Source organism: Adiantum capillus-veneris, chromosome 26 (assembly GCF_014529385.1).
Source record: "Adiantum capillus-veneris isolate H3 chromosome 26, ASM1452938v2, whole genome shotgun sequence".
Lineage (NCBI taxonomy): Eukaryota > Viridiplantae > Streptophyta > Polypodiopsida > Polypodiales > Pteridaceae > Adiantum > Adiantum capillus-veneris.
In genome coordinates this window covers 66,207,776-66,219,846 of record NC_140956.1, presented here as the reverse complement: position 1 = coordinate 66,219,846, position 12,071 = coordinate 66,207,776, and the positions used below count along the sequence as shown (strand labels likewise).

Sequence of the window (12,071 nt, the reverse complement as noted above, 5' to 3'; positions counted from 1 at the left end):
AATCATATGTTCTGATCACCAACCCATTGAAGTTAACAAGGGAATTTATCCCAAGTCCTACAAAAATCCCTAATCTTATTTTTATACAAAAAAACGTAAGAAATGACTATTTTGATGAAAATGTACTGATCCATCAACTTTGGAGGCTTGGTGTGACCAAAAGATGAGAAATTTTACAAGTCTCTTATTTTCTCTATGTGTAGTAGGCCTTGAACTATAACCTCATGAAAGGATTTTACAAAATGAGTGGATCTACTATGGTTTTGGAGGTTTTTTTCAAAACCCTGAAAGGACACTTTTATGTCCTGTTAGGTTACCAACCTAGTGTTAAAAAAAATTAAGTTGTGATCAAAACGCCACACCCCTTCTGATCCAAGTGAGATCCTTTAATATTAGGTATTGAAGGTATTAAGGTTAGCAATCACCCATATTTTTTAACGTAATTATATATATTAATTAATTTAAGTAATGAACAAAACACCATCACCCCTTCTGATCCAAGTGTTTTACCCATTTTTCTTTCAAAGAACTGAGGAAATGAAGCCTTTTTGTCAAAACACTTACGATTTACAGTTGGTTTTGTAAAAAAGAATTAAATCTAAGATTTTACACGTATCATTAGCAGGATTCTCAACCAACTAGTATCCACAAGATGATTTGTAAACTAGTCGTGTCTGAGTAATCAGTATATACCCAAGTCAAAACCTTACCTGACAATCTCAACTAATCAATACCGTATCATTACTGAATCACAATATTTATAAACCAATACATTTAACAAATGCGGGGGTTCCCCAATCAGTACAAAAAGCATCCAGTAGCCCTTAGTAATAGAAACCATCAAAATTTCTTATTGTGCTTAGTCTAGAGAAACCAGTAGTCCAAAAAAATCCAATAGTACAAAAACTCCAAAAGACAAAAGCAATCGATCTCATTTCCTTGATTTTGTATCCTATCCATCCTAGGTTTGATCAATGCAAACCTTAGAGTGCAATATAACTCAATAGTTGAAATTTATAAACTATCAATGTTTAGAGTTCAATCCATCCTAGTCAAAAATACGCAACACTAGCCAGGTTTAATAGTATGCATAACATGAGAAAATGTTTGTCAGTAAACAGGTAAAACATCATTAATAACACCCTAAGGCAGTAAATGATCCAAGAAAACCCAAATTAAATCTATCATAGGGTAGAGTATGTCAAAGCTCAAAGGTAGCATAAATTTAGTTTCAAAAAGTGACAATTTTTACCCAAATACTTTCACTATAGAAAGCTTCCTAACCGCCTATATGCGAGGCCTATTAGATCAAAAATTGACCAAAATAACTCAAAATTTTACAAAAAGCAACCCAATATATCTACATCCTTGTCTAATGTAAAGTTTTTTATGAAAGATAAGCTAAAGCCGAGGAGTAGTATACATTTGCTAAAATTTCAACGAAAAAGTGCCCACTGGGACGGAGTACACATTTGCTCAATCAATCCCAATGGTTTCTTCTACCATGAAAATGAAAAAACAAGCAAACTTGGTTTCTGCAGACACATGAGATTACTAATAAAACATCATTAGAGCAGTTTTGAAACACTCATCAGAGAAATTGTAATTCCACATTTCTCAAACCCATAAGGCATCATCAAAAAACAAAAAAGAGAGAAATTAAGGGGAAATTTTTAATCATTAACAGTGTGGCACCAACCTGAGAAGTATTGTTTTATTTGACTAGCTCCATAGTGAAAAGCTTTACGAAGGGAGACCCAGCCACCCCACCCAAAATAGCTTGCAGTGAACCAATGTAATCGACAGACCACACACTCAACTCTCTTTCTGAGACACACCACGCATATCAAGGCTAAGTGAGGGGAAGATCTTCCCTCACCTTTGTTTAAATAATTGAAGGTGGATAACAGTCAAGCTAGAGACGCACAAGGATTCCCTCAAGATCCGCTTACAAGATCGACCTGAAGTCCAAGTATGCAGCTATACTATCAGGATTTAATGGCGAAGGGCATAGGGAGGAAAAACAACGAAGAAACAGAAAAAACAATAATAAGCAATAGGCAAGGTAAGAGTCTACAGAAGAGGCCATCACGCTCAATAGGGGCGAAACGCATTAATCGCTTTGTGCCTGAATACGCCACGGCTCATTAGCCCTTTGAAAAGAGGTTTAAGGGTATGTTTCTACTAGAAGAACACAATTTCCCGACCAAAGTGAGTGTAGGGGTAGGTTCCCACATGTGCACACTAACTCCCATCAATATAATCAAGATCTAGCTCAGTTTTCTTCAACAAGATCCTAATGGTGTAAGATCACCTTGGGGGTTCTTCCAAGGGATAGGAGAGGGGTAACTCCTCAATCATCTAAAGAAATTGGTGTGGGGGGGGGGGGGGGGGGGGGGGGGGGGGGGCGGGAAGAAATTTGACCAAAGAGCATTATTTGAGCAGGTGTAGTGCAAGGGGATCAGCCCAATAGGAGAGCTATAGATTGAACATATCAAGCGGAGTGCCCTTTAATGGATCAGGTCAAGTCATATTTAGTAATGGGGTTTCCAAGTATATGGTATGTCATTATTAAGCCACAAATACCAGTGACATGTGTGTTCGTGCGCACGCTCGCGTGAATGTGTGTGTGCGCAAAAAGACGTTCAAGGACAATCATCTCCTAACTTTCAATAAGAGAATGAGAGAAACTCTCAATGTTGATTTGTTAGTGAGATGCTAAAAGAACGTCAACCAACATGCAAGAAGATGAAGTGGAGATTAAAGGAGAGAGGAGACAAAGCATCAGCAAAGCATAAATACCTCGTGAATGACCCAACACAATTTTGTTAAGGTGAACGTAAATAGCATGAATACAAAGTCAATTTACATTAATTTGGTGCTAATCATGGTAATTTCGTAATATGGTTGGAAATGAGGGTACCTCTTCTAGTGGAATTTTGGGCACACGTGTCTATGTAGGCCATGTGTCATTGGGAGATTAGCATCGGATATGTGCAATGTGAGTGCATTAGCACTTGGTTTTGGTTGTCATTAATTGACACCGTTTTTTTTGGAAATGCCATTTTCATGCTTTTCTTATGCCAAAATCTTTCAAATTTCTATCTAGGGGGCCTCATCCACAAAAATGTTACTATAACCTATGAGTTCAAAATAAGGGGTTTTACGATGGTCTAAATTTTCAAAATTACATTTACAGAAGAATGTTTAATTGCATTTTCTTTCCCCTTCTGCATGCAAACTCTATGCAGTGAGCGTTACATGCTAGTACATAAATTTGTGAAGTCTAATCATTTAGGGCACTAACATCAATGTGCATGCTGATTTTCATGTGTAAACACTCTAATTATAGTGCGTGTATGCACAAGCAATAGTGTGTCTATGCAAAATGTTTTTGTGCAATTTTGTGCTTGCAATTGGGGGTGCATGTGAACACATTATTGTGCAAATGCAATGGATCAATTAACTCATGTATGATTAAGGTGATGACATGCATAGATTTAATTTTATGATTAATAATACTGATCTTGAGTATTTGTTAAGACAAAAAAGGGTGTAATTTTGGGTAGAAGTTGAGCATTTATTTTAGAGCCATTTACGCTGGTCAGTTTCCAGAAATTTTGACTACCTGTGTTAAATAATTTTTTTTGTAGACAATTTGAACAAAGTTCGTGAAATTTTGTGCAACCTTGAGTGAGCAGTTACATACATGAATTTACCAAAAAAAAAATGGCTGATTCAAGTAAGTTTTTGCCGATCATGGGCAAAAAAAAAGAGACTTCTAGGCTTTTCGGGGTTTTTTAAGACACAAAACAAAAAGAAATGGACCCACGTTCCCACAATTTTTGTCTTTTTCTCCTTCCTTTTTGGGTTTTAATTCTATTCTTTTAATTGTTTGTCCTTCCTTATTTTTTGTGTTTTTTTCAATTTCTTGATTTATATTATCTTGAAAAACACTTTTTCCCTCTCTCTCTCTCTCTCTCTCTCTCTCTCTCTCTCTCTCCTTCCTTTGTCTCCTCTTTCATTTTATTTTCCTTTTTTCTATGATTCTTTTTTGTCTTTTTTATTTTCAAAAAAAGAAAGAAAAGGTCTCCTTTGTTTTATGGTTCCTATTCATTTTCATTTTTTTCAAACTTTGGCTCTTATAATGATCTAGATGGGAAGAGCTTTGCCGTGTTACCTATATTGTCAACCGTTATTGATTTTCTGAAGCTCCAAATGAGCCATAAAAACCAAAGAAAAGTTTGCCCCGGATCGAAAAATGCCATAAATTTGCCAAAATTAGCCCAAAAAAATCTGAAAATTCCGGCAGAAAACCAGTAGCAACATGATTTAAGACACAACTGCATTGCCTGATTCAAGAAAGTGAAGGTAACATTAACTCTGTTCATCTTAATTTCCCAAGAAGAAGTCTACCACAGCCTTGCCCACTTCCACCATTCACAGACAAAATTAGAATAACAAAACAAATGTCTAGCTGTAGGAAAATCCAAGAAGAATTTGAACTTAAAAGAGCACTGGGCACACCAAATTGAGCTAAATACATTAGACCACCAAGAGACGTCGCCTTTCTGTGATTTTCAAAATTAATTACATCTGTGACTCTGTCTTGAATAAATGTCTGCTACAAACAATTGGTAAAAGTACATAGCTCTATAAGTCCACCAATTGAGTGTCGAGTTGGGGAAAGCCCAATCTCTGAACCTGTCTTGTTCATTAGTGCCAGGAGAGGGCTCCAAGCTGTATACGTGTGTGCAGAGCTGATTCCAGGCAATTCTGAATCCTTACTGCAATTTGAACTATCTTTAAGCTGTCAAAAAAGTTTTTAAAGATCTGTAAAACCTGGCACCCTTTAACTTTAAAACTCCAGACTTATCCTCTTTAAACAAAGTACAGACGTTTCCTCCATTCCAAACAAGTGGCTGCCTCGCTACTTCCTCTACGTAAGGTGGGTGTTGAATCAAAACAAGGCACAAATCCCTCCAAATCTGCCACAAGCAGCACATAAAGGGTGACAAATGAGATGTATCCAGAGGAGGATGAATCAGATGGTCGGGCGCCAAGCTCCCGCACTATCCCTGGACGCACACAAAGGAGAGGCACATGAAAAGCTTTGTGGCTCAGCCCCACGAAACAATCCACGTACGATGAGATCGGCCATGAATGGCTTCAAACGCATAATAGTCAGGCGAGCAAAGATCTTATACACAAAAGACTTGAGAGTGATCAAACTCCACTGTCGGAGGGATGATACATCTCCACCTTTCCGAACACACAGTGTGGCAGGCATCTCCCTTGTGTCAAAAATGTGTTGTAAGCCAGAAAGCATAAGGGAACTAATACATCACAAAACTGCAAGAAAAAAACGCTGAGTCAACCCATCCTCTCCGAGACAAGATGCACCATCAAGACCAACCACTACATTACGCATCTCCCACGAAGTGAAAGGGGCCAGCAAGTATGACACAACCTCTATAACCACATGCTGAACATGTGACCAAACCTCCTCTCTGCCATGCAAAATATCATCAGTCAGCTATCTGCAGTAAACAAATGCTCAAAATAATATAAAGCCGTAACAAACTGCTAACGTGTCGACCTACTGAAGAACGGAGCTACCGACCGAGGGGCCTAAACCCTAGAAGAAGCAGAAGCAGAAGCAACAGATTTCCGAAAATTGCGAAGCTGGCTGATGACGTGGCAGATTTCCAAAAATCACACTGGCCGATGACGTGGCATGCTATACGGATTTCCGCGTTTTGCGTTGACTGCTGACGTGGCAGGCTGTACGGATTTCTGTGATTTACCCTGGCAGCTTTTTGGCTTTGCTTTTGGACCAGATGCTTTTGAGTTTGAAGGTTTTTTACTGTAATTGCTTTTTAGGCCAAGGGCCTTTACATATGAGGTTAGGGCTCAATTCTCTGGGATGCTTCCTGGAGAAGGTGCAAAGTCTGGAGTACCGGCTTGTACTGTGTTGAAGCAATATAAAGATATATCGAAAGGGGCGCCAAAATTTGGGGCCAATACTCTCTGGGGTAGAATTCTGCCACTCTGTGTCGCATGCCGTCTCTAGTGTCGTCTCTCTCTTTTTCAGTTCAGTTATTATTGAAGTGCTAAAAGTTTGTCAGTTTGTTCTTTTCTATTGGCACGTGGTGCCCGTCTTGTGACAGAAGCTATGTCACGGACCTCATCAAGATCTGTGTGTAGCTTGTTTGCAAAATCTCGGAAGGCCCTAATATAAGTCCCCTTGGGATGCTCCCTGAAATGTACAAATAAATCCTTATTCATCCTATTTTTGCCTTGGATATTCATGTCGATACCGAAGCATGATAGGCAAATTGGGATTAAGGATGTGACTAACAGTCTCTCTGGTGTCAAACCTCATCTCCTACAAACTCCTGGAGTTACCAGCAGGTGCATCCCAAATGATCATGTAACTCTCGCTCTTTGTGGAACAGAGCTCGTCGCCTCTCTGCAGATGTCTGTCGACAAGCCTGAGCAGACGTAGTGATGCATGTTTGTAACAATGTCAGACTTTGTAAATAATTAATTTATTTACGAGAAAATAGTTATCTATTTAGTTGTGTGCACATCGGAATAGAACTAGTAGTTCTAGGGCTTCAAGTGCGCCCAAACTTGGGCCAGAGCACCTCAGGGAGACCCTAGCAAAAAATACCTTGAAGCCCTAGTGATTAGGAAATTAGGTTTCAATAAAGGGATAAATAGTAGCCTCAGATTTCAGGCTCAAAAAAATACGCGCATCAGTGCGAGCACAGGAATGAGATGGGGTCCTTAGAACAGTAACCCTAAGGCCTGAATTAATTTTACGACCTTAAGATAAGTCAATTAAATTATTTTAAATGCTTTGTGCTGGACCAAATGGCTGGACAAGTGCGAACAGGTAATGCCAGAGCATTGTTGGTACGACATTGTGCCGGGGAGCAGCTAACATTTCACTAGTAGCATCTGTGTGTGCAGTTGTCACTTAATTTGCACATTTTATTAATAGCTTAGGGACTTTTAAAATGTGAAAGTTGAATGTTTTTTAAGTTTTTAAGTGTGTGTGCCACTTGGCACACTTACCAATGCAAACTGACTCTCTCAGTCTCATTCTCACCCTCCCTCATTCTCTAGCGCCCCCTCTTCTTGCTGGCTATTTAGGAGCAACCCCTCCCCCTCTTCACTGGTTGGCATTGCACCTACTCACCAAAAGTGAGCGTGCTCTACGCACCGGAGCTCTCCATTGAAGCTAGAGAATCAGCCCTTGTGGTGTATGTGGAGTCTTCGAGCTCCCATCACCTAGAACAAGGTCTCTCTTGATCATAGGCTGCTGTGGGGGAAGATTCATCGCGAAAAAGTAAGAAGGAAACTCTCTTTCTTTCACGCCTGGGTGAATTTCAGCAAAGCACTCATAGAATCTAGTTCTTCTCTACCTACACTACGCATACACAAAGTTTAGTGCGATTCCATCGCGAAAAAGATCTCTATTTCGGCATTAGAATGTGCTCAGGTAACATTTTCAGGTTATGTGCAAAAAATTACAGCAAGCATGCGTGAGTGCATTTTGCGTGTTTCTCCCTTGTTTTTATTTTGCAGGAATGATTATGCATAAAGGGACACAGTTAGCGGAAGGTAGTCTCTCATTTTCAAGAGCTTCTGTTGAGTTTTGTGGAAGATAAGACTCTCGCTTCTGAGAGCTTCCCAAAATCTCATAGCAGAGGGAAAATTCTCTCAGAACTCAGAGAGTAGTTTTCTCGCTCTCTCAGTCATAAGCAGAAAAGAAAGAATAGAGGGCGGGCTTTTGCCCCGTTCCTGTGCTTGTAAAGATTCTCCCTTAGTAATAAAGAAAAGATATTCTCTTTATGTGGGGGGACCAGCCCATCTTCTAGTCCCCAATGAAGTGTCAAGCTCTCTCTCTCTCTCTCTCTCTCTCTCTCTCTCTCTCTCTCTCTCTCTCTCAAATTCTCTTGAGTATTTGAAGTGCAATTAAAAAGTCGGTTTACGCTTCCGTATTTTTGTGACAATGTTCCAAATGGGTCGTTGGATCCAAAGTGACCAAACATCCCGACAACAGAACATCCTGTAACACCAAGTCAAGAATGCGTGATCCTTGTCTAGGCATAGAGAAAGTCTCAAATCTTAAATTGCAAAGAAATTGAAGCATGATCAAAGAGCACTGTAGCAAACCAAACCGTAATTGTCCCACCATGAGATAATAACCATGTGCCACTATAAAATCTATTTAGTCCCTCCAGTAAGGGACACGGCTAAACTGCAATGATTGCGGAGTGGGAGTCGAGGATAGGATATGCTAGACATCTATAGCAGAAACCACAAAAAGAAATCTGTCCCAAGCATCTCTTACATGGTGCAACAAATAGCAGAGAAGGCCGCTGAACTACGCACCAATCCTCAGAGGAAATACAATAGTTGAAAACACCTCCAACAATCCACATTCAAGTAGGCAATATATTCACCTACTGCCAAAACGAAGCTCTCTCCTAAACGAAAGCGGAGGCATAGATGGACATCACACCTACCAAGGAGTCATCAATCTCTAGAGTAATCCACATCACTCTTACCATGTACCAATGTACCATGGTCACAATCACAATGCAACCAACGGGGTCCCACAGAAATGCATGAAATGCATGCACCACTTCTAGAATATTGTTGGCCTATCGTAGTTTCCCAAAATGTATGAAAATTCCCATGTAAAAACTTGCCATATCTAATGTAGTTGTCCATACATAGCTTGTGCTCCTACACAAGAAGTATATCACCATCTCAATCTACACGAGAGCGCAAATCTTTGCAAAGCAAATTCTATGTTGGACTACCAATGCTAGAATGATGCAATCCCTTGACATTCCAAGTAGCAATATGCAAATCCATGTGATAAACAATGAGGAACGTGAAACCTCGCAGACATACATCAATTGTGTCAATGTTGAGGCCTTGATTCCTAGCCGAAGATGTGGAACAAGAGCTAATGGAAGAGCATCCTCATCACGTGGTAGAGGTCAGACACGCTGTTCTGGAGCAAAGGAGCAAGAAGCTTTAAACTAAGAGCCATAGTTTGAAGAGCATCGTAGTGTGCTAACTACTACCGACTCGGACCATACTCGCTTAGTGCGAGGGACCGGGGTGGTATGTCCCACAAATAGAACCAGCCGTAAGCATCAATTGTCCTCTGTATGTAGACAATGTATGGCCCCTCATACTCTGTGCAAGGCTGTCAATAAGAATGCATAATGGAATGCAACATGCCCAAGTCTGGATACCGTGCAGAATATAGCAACGAGCAAAATCCATGATGGAAGCCTCTGTTCAAGTCTTCGTGCAAGCAAAAGATAGGGAGGAGGAGACCATGGGACTCTGCCTGTTACCTAGTAGAGAGTGCGCCTTTTGCACACGTCACAAAATTTACACCCAACCAATCAAGGACCTGTGACATCAGATTATGCTCGGCTCGAGAGAGCTACCAAGCTCCTAAAGCACTAGCTATGAAGGATCGAGGATCATGAGGAGGTGGTGGGGGACACAAAAGCATAGTTACAAGGAATGGCCATTTTCAGGTCCCCGTTCCCATCCCAATTTCCCGTTCCGTGTTTCAAACGTGAGTATCCGAAACAAGAAATGGCATTTCATGCATTTGTCGTTCCCTGTTCCGATTTCCTGTTCCGGGTAACTATGCACAACAGAGGTGAAGTGGATGAGGAGGCGGTTGGATTGGGGTAGATGGCAGATGCTGGTGGTGTTGGAGCATCACTGGGTAAAGGTTGAAGGGGAAGAGACGCTGTTGAGGATGGCAAAGATGGAAAGTCAGTCTCCATAGCTAAATGTGAGGCAACAATTGTGGTGGTGTAATAGACTTGGACATCCCAAGCCCAAGATCTATTGCAACACACACGAGAGAAACTAAAACAACTGACAAAACTGAGAGAGAGAGAGAGAGAGAGAGAGAGAGAGAGAGAGAGAGAGAGAGAGAGAGAGAGAGACGGCACGGCATGGCAGAGTTCTGCGTCCAGAAGAACTGGCCCCAAAGACTGGCGCCCCTTCTTGGTATTTCTTTATCTATTATTATGCTTCAACGAGTACAATGTCCGAGGGTCCGCTCTCTCCGTAGTGCTCCCAAGCAAATCTGCTAGACAAGCGGCCCTGGCAACTCTTATAAAGGCCCAAAAGTCTAAAATCATCTGGTAACCAAAAGCTAGCGCCTTCTTGGGCTGTCCGTACAGGATGCCACGTCAACATGTCGGCTCGATTTGCGGCGCAAATCATGATCGTCTGTACAACTTGCCACACCATCAGTTCGTTGTGCAAAGTTTAGATTCTACTTTATTTTTAAGGTTTTAGGCCCTTCAATTGAGAGTACAATAAGTTGGGACGCCTTTTGGGTTAGGTTTTTAAACATAACCCCTTCTGGGCCACTCGACAGAACTCTGTAAGTTGGTTAAACATCTTTTGCATATTTGCTAGGACTTTGGCCTCTCCTTCCGTCCTTTAGGCCCTGCCACGTCATCCCTTCATGACATACCCCCCGCTTCAAAAAAATGTAATCACCCTTGATCACACATGCAAAACAAATATAGGACAAAAACTAGTTCGACAAACACTAACTCTAAGTACCGACGTACTAGACCACATATCCCCGTTGAGATCTTAGATGAGAATCGTAATCATTGTAACTTATTTAGCAATCACACCGATATTGCGTTGATCTCTGACAGATGTGTTGATTGTATAAATCTCGTTACTATCAATATCCACATCACCACGTGAACAAGACAGAAATGCTATAGTCGTTTCATCTTTCAAACATGCACTCAAGACATACACATGAGAGAGCACATGTAACAGATTCATTTTAGGAATTCTCATTTTAAAGTACTGCTTTACATAGCGTCATTCAATAGAATTTTGTCAACTCCTCAATATCTTGAAATCTCAAAAAGATATCGGTGACTTTATTCCATCCAGGTAACTTGTGACAAAGGAACGTAGTAACTCCCCTCTTGTGCAATCCGCACTGCACCAGATTCAATCGGCTCATTCGTCGGTAACTCTTGAAATAGTCGGTGCTAAACCAAAAGCTCCAAGGTAAATCTGCAAAATCTAAGGAGTATCTGCCAGGTCCTCCTCCTCCATCCACTCGCCATCCAAAGCCGGATATTTCCTGAACTTGACTAAATACCAACGTGTCAACTTACCTCTCCCTTTCCTTTCCTTGTGAGCCCGGACCTGTTCGGGATCTCTGTTGTCTCTTCCACTTCGGGTTCTGTGTCAACGCGCACTTCACCTTTGAAAGGTCTCAATAGACTCACATGAAATGCATTGTGAATCTTTCAAGTATCTAGTAACTTCAATTGAATGATACATCATTGGCCTTATCTTGAATCTAGAAAGGGCCGCCATAGTATCGCATACTCGGGTTTGAAAAAAGCCGCTCCTTACCTTCCGTTTTTGTGTGTGCCTTCTCAAACCATAAGGTGGTACACTTTTTGTGGTTAAAACCAGAGTAGGAATGCTTGTGCTTTTTAGCACTTGCAAACCTTAGAAATTTTAAATGTGGGGAATATTGAGGGGTTTGAGGGACAATAATGAAGATGAGAGGGAACGTGGCCCGACTATCATGCCACCAGTGCCACGAGAGAGAGAGAGAGAGAGAGAGAGAGAGAGAGAGAGAGAGAGAGAGAGAGAGAGAGAGAGAGAGACTTTGTACAAGCTCGAAGAAGAAGGCGATTCCTATGTACGAAAGCATCATGGCTGTTGAGAAGCATGCTACCTGATATAGTAGGCGCTGAGGTGCACAGAACAGTCATTACACAAAGCCATTACACAAAGTTGCATGTGTATTTGATGAAGAGCAAGATTTTGACTCTGTCTATTTGGTGAACAACAAGACCTTGAGGTCTATTCGGTGAGCAGCACAGAAGACAAGGTTTAGGGCTGAGTACATTCCACTGTCATGGGAAAGAAGAGCATTACGCCGGCAAGTACGTGGCTCATTCTCTTGAGCTCATTCTGTGACTTTGCGGTGAAGCAAGTCGTTGGCATGCCCCCAAAAT

General features: G+C 41.1%; 1 protein-coding gene across 8 annotated transcripts in view; it reads right to left on the bottom strand.

Annotated features, from left to right (window-relative positions):
* Positions 1 to 4,522: 4,522 nt before the first annotated feature.
* Positions 4,523 to 12,071, bottom strand: part of LOC147423590 (uncharacterized) — a 65,000-nt gene continuing 57,451 nt past the window's right edge. For 5 of the 8 annotated variants that reach the window (XM_086502326.1, XM_086502322.1, XM_086502321.1 and 2 more), the window contains one exon: positions 4,523 to 4,810. The gene's annotated coding sequence lies outside the window, so the exon portion shown is untranslated. The other 3 variants (XM_086502323.1, XM_086502324.1, XM_086502325.1) reach the window with 3 other exon arrangements.